Below are 10,038 nucleotides of genomic sequence, written 5' to 3' on the forward strand. Positions count from 1 at the left end.
TCGGCCGGAATGAATCTATGATAACCGATGACCCAATGCAAGGTGGGAATCTCGGTTATCGGCTCTTGAGCAACCTGACGCTGCCGATGGACAGACCTGCTGGTCCAATCGGCCCCCTTGCTGCTGCTCATATGCATAACATGATGAAGGTATAGATATATATATTTATTATTATTATTATTTTTTTATATTTTTATGTTGCGTTCTCGGTTTCCTTATTTTTACGATATATCTATTTCTGTAGGCCGTCATGTCTGGCACAGAGCTGGTTGAGATATACCGTTACTATCAGGAGAAACATCATCAAGCCTCCGCCAGCGAAAGTGCCATGCAGGAAGTCATCAAAAATGCTGAAAAAGCTTTGGATGACTTGAAGAAAATAAAAGAGAAGGACGACAAAGAGATGTCGGAGCTGAAGATCAAGGCGGGGAGGGTCGCCAATCTCGAGCTAGAGGTGCAGAGTTTAAAGACTCAGATCACTGAGAAAAACAAGGCCATTGAGCGGCTTCCCTCAATTGAAAAAGATCTTCAGGATGCCAGAGTTAAAATTAAGAGCCTTGAAGAAAAGGTTCAAAAAATGGAAGCCGAGAAACCTGGTATCCGGCGAAGAGCGGTTGGCCGTTATCTAGCCTCCGACGAGTTCTGCTCCAAACTCCAAGATCATTTTGATGGAGGTTGGACTGCTGCTCAGAGATGTATTGCCCATGCCGCTGGTTGGAAAAAGGACGATTGGGCAAAAGTTGAAAAGGCTTTCGGCGAGGAAGCCTACAAGATCCCTTCCGGCTTCGAGGCGCAGCAATTTTCTGACGAGGACTTGTATAACCTGGCGCCAACTGTTGATGACGGCCCCAGCAATCCCAGCATTTTAGACTCCCCAGTGCCTGAGAATGCACAATCCTGAAGGGGCGGGCAGTCATCACCGACATCCTCTTGTGGGTCTTGTATCATTGGGCCTTACCAGTTGTAACTCTTTTATTGTCTTTTGTATGTATGAACATGTTTTTTGACAATGCTGTTTTATCGGCATATACCCCTTTTTTGTGGTGATGCCTGTCGATTGTCAATTTTATCTGTTGTGTAAACTTATTTTTGTTTTCGTTGTCTGCCAACTATCTACAAATTTCTACACTTTTTATCATAATTGTGTTGTTCTTTGCTTATTATTTTATAATCTGCTCGTACTTACAACGTTATGATAACTATATTGTCAACTTATTTCAGCATATATAAAAGAACTTGCAAGAAATAAAAGTTTACCTGATGGTTCTTAACAAACATCAGCTTTTGAAGATATCTGATTTCAGGACCTCGGCTTTGGAAGACATAAGATCTTTACCAGAGTATGACAGATATCATTACGTATTAAAAATTACCAACGCACTATGGATACCTATAAATACCATACCACTCTCTGCTCCCCTCAGTGTACATAGCTCGTTCTAGATCTATGTATACTGAGTCATAACCGGTTGTTGGTGATTCAGATTATAACATCGGTCACCTACTGCTTTTGTTGTTTCAGCCAGTTAGGTACCCTCTCGGCGATCACATTCTGAGCTACGCCTCATATCGGCGTATACCCGAATTGATTTGGCCGGTATTTATATTTTGAACCAGCAACCTCATGAGTTAACGTATACAACTGATCAGGTTGTATAACTGTTATCTTCATGGAAGCGGTTTTGAGCTGTCCGTCCCATTTAACGATGTTCTGTTAAATGGAGGATGCCTATTTCATTGCGCATTGTCTGAATACTTTTTCATTCATCACTGACATCAATATCGGCCTCACATTAAAAATGTTTGTTACACATAATACTTCTTTAGTACAGCTGAATTCCATACATTCTTTAGAGGTGTTCCATCCATAGTTTCCAGGTAAAATGACCCTTGGATGACGACATCTCTAACACGATAAGGCCCTTCCCAGTTTGCAGTCAGCTTCCCGTCTTCATTTCCCTTACCGGTTGCTGCGGTTCTTCGTAATACTAGATCTCCTTTACTTAACGGCCTATATGATACTCTTCTGTTGTAGGCCCGTGACATTCTTTCTTTAAAGACAGCTGACTTAACTGCTGCTTTTTCTCTTAGCTCTGGCAAGAAATCTAACTGTTGCCGTAGGAGTAAATCATTTTGATCTGCACAGTAATGCTGAATCCGAAATGTCGGCAACCCGACTTCTGCTGGTATGACTGCCTCCGTTCCAAAAACCAGAGTATAAGGGGATTCACCTGTGGCTTCTCTCATCGTTGTCCTGTTGGCCCATAATATTTCTGGTATCAAATCTGCCCATAAACCTTTTGCGCCTTCGATCTTTTTCTTAATTGCCGTTATTATCTACTTATTTGCTGCTTCTGCCTGGCCGTTAGACTGTGGGTGGCATACTGCTGCATAAGCAAATTTTACCTTATACATCATTAAGAGATCTTTGACTGGCTTACAGTCAAATTGAGTTTCATGATCAAAAACCATCGCCATCGGCAATCCGAACCTCGTGAAGATGTTTTTCCATATAAACTTTTTCACCTCCGGTGCCGTTATCTTCGTTACTGGTTCTGCCTCTATCCACTTGGTGAAGTAATCAATTCCTACTATCAGATATTTTCTTCCACCTGTGGCTGATGGGAACGGGCCTACTATATCCATTCCCCATTGGGCAAAAGGGACTGGATTCAATATCAGAGTTAAATCATTTGGGGGCAAGTTGATAACTGGAGCAAATTTTTGACACTTTTTGCATTTTTTAACATAAGCCGTCGCATCTGCAATCATTGTCGGCCAGTAGTATCCTCTTCTCATTGCTTCTCTGGACAAGGCTCTTGCTCCGAGATGGTTACCACAGCTTCCCTCGTGCAATTCTTCTATTAACCTTGCCGATTCGAAATCCGTTATGCACCTTTGCAACGGCAGTGAAAACCCCCTCTTGTATAACTGGCCTTGGTACATAACGAACCACACACTATCCTTCCGCAACCTTCTCAACTCCCCTTTATCTGCTGGCCCTACACCATGAATGATGTATGTCAGTATTTTATCATACCACTGATTCCCCACTTCAACACAGCAAACACTTGCCGATATCTCATCTATACTTCTCTGCTTTAAAATCTCAACCATAACTGTCCTTTCCAAATCATTGAAGCTTGAATTTGCCAGTCTTGCCAGTGCATCTGCTTGAGCATTTTTCAATCTCGGAACTAATTTGATCTCAAAATACTGTAACTGGGCTGCTAACTGCTTCATCTTCTCCAAATACTTCACCATTGCTGGTTCTCGAGTCTCGTACTCCCCACTAAATTGACTTGATACCAGCTGAGAATCAGTTGTCAGAACTAGCCGTTTTGCCTCTGCTGCTATTGACAACTGCATTCTGGCTACCGCAGCTTCATACTCGGCCTCGTTATTTGTCGCCTTAAACTTGAATTTCATGGCGTACTCAAACATTTTCCCATCTGGGGCCGTTATTACAATTCCAGCCCCTGCCCCCGTTGCTGTGGCTGATCCATCAACTGATACTTGCCATGTTCCCAACTCCTCTTCTTCGTCTGTGTATGTGGTTTCAACAATAAAATCTGACAACGCTTGAGCCTTAATTGATGTCCTGGGCTTGTAACTGATTTCATACTCTGATAACTCAACTGACCATGCTAGTAATCTACCGGATGCATCCATTCTGCGCAATGATTTTTCTAAAGGATGATTGGTGAGCACCTCTATCGGATGTGCATCAAAGTAAGGTCTCAACTTTCTGGCTGCCACTATTACAGCCAACGCCATTTTTTCTATCACTGGATATCTGCGCTCTGCCGCATTCAAAACATGACTGACAAAGTAAATCGGCTGCTGTTGTTTCCTCCTTTCCACTAACAAAACGGCCGCCACTGTTTTTGGCGACGCCGAGATGTATAACTGCAACACTTCTCCCTTCTCAGGCCTGGCAATTGTGGGAAGAGATTTAAGATGATTTCTCACTACTTCTAAGGCATCACTTTGTTCTTTTCCCCACTCAAATGCCTTATTCTTTCTTAGTACCATAAAAAACGGAAGCGCCTTATCAGCCGATTTGCTGATAAATCTGGTTAACCCTGCCATCCTGCCTGTTAACCTCTGTATATCTCGAATGGTTTTTGGTTGTTTCATTTGAAGGACCGCATTCACCTTATCTGGATTCGCATCTATTCCCCGTTCACTGACCATGAAGCCTAGAAACTTCCCTGATCTCACCCCAAAAACGCACTTCTCTGGATTCAACTTCATTTGGTATTTCCTCAAAGTCCCAAATGTCTCTCTCAGATCTGCTATATGGTCTCCTTTTTCCTTACTCTTTACTATCGTATCATCCACATACACCTCAACATTGCGTCCCTTCTGCTTCTCAAATATCTTGTCTACCAACTTCTGGTAGGTTGCCCCTGCATTTTTCAACCCAAACGACATTGCCTTATAACAATATACACCTACATCTGTTATAAAAGCCGTTTTATTTCTATCAGCCTTATGCATGCTGACCTGATGATATCCTGAAAATGCATCCAGAAAACTAAGCATAGCATGACCAGAGGTCGAATCTACCAGCCTATCTATCCGGGGTAATGGGTAGCAATCCTTAGGGCAAGCTTTATTCAAATCTGTAAAATCCACACACATTCGCCACTTCCCTGTCGGCTTCCTCACCATTACTACATTCGCCAACCACTCAGGGTATGTACAGGGCTCTATAAACCCTGCTGCTAAGAGCTTATTCACCTCGGCCTGGATTGCTTCTATCTTCTCAGTTGAGAAATTGCGCTTCTTCTGCCTTATCGGCCTGAACTTTCTATCAACATTTAGCTTATGCTCCATTACCTCAGGATGTATGCCCGGCATCTCACTGGCCGAGAACGCAAAGACGTCGGCGTTCTCTCGTAACAAGCTTATTAGGTTACACCTGGTCTCCACATCCATATCAGCCCCAACTTTAACTGTTCTACTGGGGTTGCCTGGCTGCAATTCAACTTAGACGGTTTCCCCGCCCGGCAACGGCCTTGGTGTCTCCTCAGGTCTTGCATCAAAGTTTTTCATTGTCAAATCTTGCACTGTCGGCTCACCCTCCCTTGTCGGGTTGCATGGAACTGTGGCATTACCAACGGGGTTCTTCAAAGCTGTAACATAACAGGCTTTTGACATAACCTGACCACCATACACCTTTTCCACAGCTCCCAAGTTTGACACATAGGCTATTGCCAAATGGTAGGTTGATACCACAGCCTGCATGTCATGAATTATCGGTCTGCCGATAATTGCATTATAAGCCGACTTGACATCCACCACCAGAAACTCTGCCATCACATCTCTTGCTTGCGGTCCATCACCCATCCTTACAGGCAACACGATGCTCCCCTCCGGCCTTACAGTTGATCCATTAAACCCGATCACTGGATACGACACCGGTTTCAGGTATTGCCTTCCGATATTCATCTCATTAAAAGCTTGAACAAACAAAACATTTGCTGAGCTGCCCCCATCTACCAGCACTCTTTTGATGTCGGCGCCATTTATCTTGATTATCAGGACTAACGGATCGTCATGTGGGAACACTACACCTCGTGCATCTTCTTCCGTAAACACAACTTGTGGTATTGATGCCGGCCGAGGACGATTATCTACATCTAAAGCACAAACCAGATGTCGGTGCTCCGCTAAATGCTTCTTTGCCCCACTGATCGTTCCTCCGTGAATCGGTCCTCCCGTTATCACATCTACTCTTCCAGTAGATAACGGTGGTATTCCTGCGTCCCCTTGTCGGACTATTCTTCCTTGAGTTCTTTCAGGCCTTGCTTCTATCTGTTGCCTCTCAACAGCCTGTGTCAGTTGCTGATTTCTGCCGGTATTCAACCGGTATTGTGTTAGGTTCCCTTTCCTGATCAACTCCTCAATGTTGTCCTTCAATTGGGTACACTCTTCTGTATAATGCCCCACATCCCTATGGAACATACAGTACTTCTTCACGTCCCTCGACCTTGCTTTCATGGGAATCGGCCTTGACCAATCTTCTCTGTTCTGATTCACTGAGTAGATTGCAGCCCTTGGTGTATTCAGGGGGGTGTAGGTGTTGTATCTCATTGGAAGCCTTGTCGGTCTGGTATCTTGCCGACTTCCTTCTCCCCTTCCTGGGGCAGGAGTTCTCGGCCTGCTCCCTCCAGACGAGGTCCCCTCATTTTGACTTTGCCCCTTTCCAGCCACCATATGCCTGCTACTCGTCTTCAACAGCTCCTCACTCTTTATGTAATCGTGAGCTTTGTTGAACGCTGCCGCCAATGTCGGCAGACTCTTCCTTGTAAGATACCTTTTGAAATCCGAATCAACTAACCCATTCATCAAAGCCATCACGGCTATCTCCTGTTGTAACTTCGGAATAGTGTTTGCTTCATTGTTAAATCTCCTGATGTAATCCCTCAAAGATTCATCTGGTTTCTGCTCCACGGCCATCAATTCTCCAGAAGTTCTCTGCCTCACGCTATTACTGACATATTGCCCTACAAACATCTCAGTCAGTCTTTCAAAGCTATCTACTGATCCAACTTCAAGGTTGTTAAACCAATCGGCTGCAGCCCCAATCAAAGTTGTCGGAAAGACCTTACACCAAACTGCATCTGAGTTTGTGTACAGCATCATGTGTCCCTCATAAGACGTTATGAATCTTGCCGGATCCCCTCTTCCATCATATCTACAAGTCGGCATTTTCACCTTCTCCATTGGTTGATCTAAGATGTGCTGGGCAAATGGGGATGCCCTTAACTGCACTACCGTGCGTACTGCTTGACCTACTACTTGCGAGCTTCTTTGCTGCTGAGTTCTGGTACTCACAACACGACTCGAGGATTGCTCATCCTGCCGTGATGTTGTATGCGTCCTTACTGACGACTCATATCGGGGTCTCCTTGACGAGTTCTCCAGCTGATTGTGTTGTTCCTCCTGGTGACGGTGCGATGTTCCTCTATCGGCCTGGGCAGCTTCTCTTTCAGCCCGTGCCGCCTCAGCCTCCTTTCTCTTCTTACTCATTGCACTCATCACCCTCGCGGCTGTTTCCAATTCATCTGGAGTAAATGCCGCCATAGGATCCTCTGCCTCCCCTCCTCCTGCAGGGGGGGTTATCGGCATATGGAACTGATTACCCTCTAGGGTATGGGTTTCATCTACTATCTCCACCTGGGGTTGTCCTACTGGTATTCCATTGTTAAAATTGTTTCCGGCCATGATTATTGTTGTTGTATATATATTTTGTGTGAGGTTCTTAGGCGATAGAAGTGATCAACTGTACCCCTCCTTCTAGCGCCAAATTGTTTCTGTCTGATCCAGACTTCCCCAAGAATTCGGACTTGAGATCTTGATACTTCTATCGGCAAGCTGAGAACCTACACAATGAGAAGAAGTTAGCTAACCTCGGGGTGGTCCGGGGATAACCACTCCGATGATAAAGTCAGAAAGTGTTTTAGAAGAGAAGATAAGTAAGAGAGAGAAAGTAGAGAAAGAGAGAGAGTGAGAGAGTCATTCATGACCTCATTAATGAGGTCTTACCTACTTATTTATAGTAATCTACCTTGACAGGTGGCTTTCACCCATGCACAACCTTTTGTGCCAAGTGTCGAGTTTCTGTTGCCACGTGTTAAATTGCGGCAGGCCGACATGTCCTCTTTCTGCAACATATCAGCATCTTCTTGTGATCTGGTCATGTGCTTTCGCAAGATATCGGTCATGCCCAGATATCATCCTATACATTGAGGAAATGGCCTATTTTGTAATTTAGAAATTTGAGATTTGGATTAGCTTTATAGCTTCTATGGTTTAGTAAGTTATAATGGACTAGTAGATACGAAGTATTTCTTTTAGCTAATACCAATGAATGGCAATTATCTAGAATTTAAATTGTCCTTTGTGGTATCGTCATCTAGTTTGACATTTTAAATTTTAATTGGGATTCATCAATTTGCTTTCTATTTATCTAATAATTCTGGATTTTTGGTTTTTATCTCTGTTTAGATGCGTTCTCCACCTGGTTTATGTATCCTTCAATTTCAGGTGTACATATAATCAAATAATTCTACTCTGTAGATTTATGGTGTTACCTTTTTTGATATGTTTTTGGGTTATGTTTATATGGGGTTGATTTTATAATATAGTCTATATAAGATTTTTCAAGTTAAGAGGTAGATAGGATTACATTTTAATTTGAACTATAGATAAATGCACACTATAGATAATGATCTTGTAACTAATAACAAGGTGACGACAAAGGGTTAGGAAGAAATAGAAAGGCACGAATTTGAATTGGCCTCATGAAATTTGGGTTGGTGATTCTAAGAAAGTAAAAGGCACAGATCCTTTCCTGACTGGCTGACTCCTAATCAATAAAAAATCACTTAATTATAACCTTAATTATGACCAAGTTAAACAAATAAACCATTTTAGGAAAACAATTATCTTTGCTAACAAATGATTTGAGGAACAACGAGTTGGAAAAGTATGTGCTACAAGTGGAAGAAAGATGGAAGCACACAATTGGAACGTGTCTTTTGACTCTTTGTATCATTGGCGGGGGTGGATATCTTACATACTGCCCATGGCTTCAACCAGCCTAGTCTAACGAAAGTGACCAAACACATGAGATTTTTTTAATTAAGCTCTAAAATTTGAATAACTTTGTTACTCATCTTGGTCAAAACAGGGTGGGAGATATGGGTGTCACAGTAGCCGAGCCAAGGCTGGAGCCAAAGAAGCACATGAGGCAATCTCCGAATTTCGCAGGAAAATGAATCAGTCTCTATTAGATGAGTTGGAAGAGCTTGATGATGAATACTTGGAATATGAGCCTATCATCAGTTTGAATGGCCCGGGCTAGGCCAAGCGATCCATAACCTAGCCCGGCCCGTTTCAGGTTAGCCTCGACCCTGGCCTGGCACGTTAAAGGGAAATTCCCTATTGCTCAATACAGGTCTGGGCCTTGCCCCCACTTTACGATCAACTCCATCATCGGCAATATGTAGCCACTAATGCCTATCTTCATGAATCCACTAACAAACATAACCAATTTCAAGAATTTAGAACTCGAATTGAACCCTAAATTAATTAATTATGATGAATTCTAGCTAGGATGTTGATTTTACCCAAAACAGTTAAACAAATTTAGAAATATAATGCATGGTACAACAATTTAAAATTACTAACTAGTCTTAGCTTTTGATCCAAGCACAGGGCCGGAAAGATCGATAAACTAGTTTTGTAAAAAAATATTTAATTTGTTACATGAACAATAAAAATCCTTGCACAATTATTATTTGATTCTACTAGTATCTGAATAAATTATTTCACCTTTTGTACATTGCGTGCTCCCCCTCCTCCGGAATCCTTGACCCGCACTTGAAGTTGCAGTCCTGGGCAGTTTAGTTCTCGGTGGAAGGTAATATTGACAGGGATGTCCTTATTAAGTTGAAAGACGGCGGTTCCGACGATCTCTTTGCGGAGAATCGGCACCAGAGAAAAGATTATTAACATGAACTTACACTCAGGGTCGGATAGGTTGTCGTTTGGAATAAAAAAAGAGGAACTTCTAGTTTCCAACTGCATTCTCGTCAAGACGTTTCAAGCAACTCCAACTCCAACTCCGCTCAATCCAGCCACCGACGAATATTGGTTCCGAGTCATGCCTCAGCTTCCTGACCGGGGGATCTACGTTCAACTCCAACATCCACCACGTCCCCTCTCTCTCTGTCTTGCTTGATGATAATCCCATCGATCAATAAGTTTAGTTTTTTTATTTTATTTTTATTTACGTTACTACAATAGGGAACACTCGTCTCTTTCGCCCTAGGAGATAAACAATAGGTATTGTTTTGTATATATAGCTGTAGCCTGTAGGCCTAGTCGGCTTACGTAGTGCGGGGTATATAACAATTTTTGATGTGGGATATTTAATTATTTATTAGTTAATTCAATACATTAGAAAACCTACTTTCATTTAGATCAACTAATGGCAAATTTTTAAATAAATCTTATTGTGGA

Source organism: Chenopodium album, chromosome 15 (assembly GCF_948465745.1).
Source record: "Chenopodium album chromosome 15, dcCheAlbu1.1, whole genome shotgun sequence".
Classification (NCBI taxonomy): domain Eukaryota; kingdom Viridiplantae; phylum Streptophyta; class Magnoliopsida; order Caryophyllales; family Amaranthaceae; genus Chenopodium; species Chenopodium album.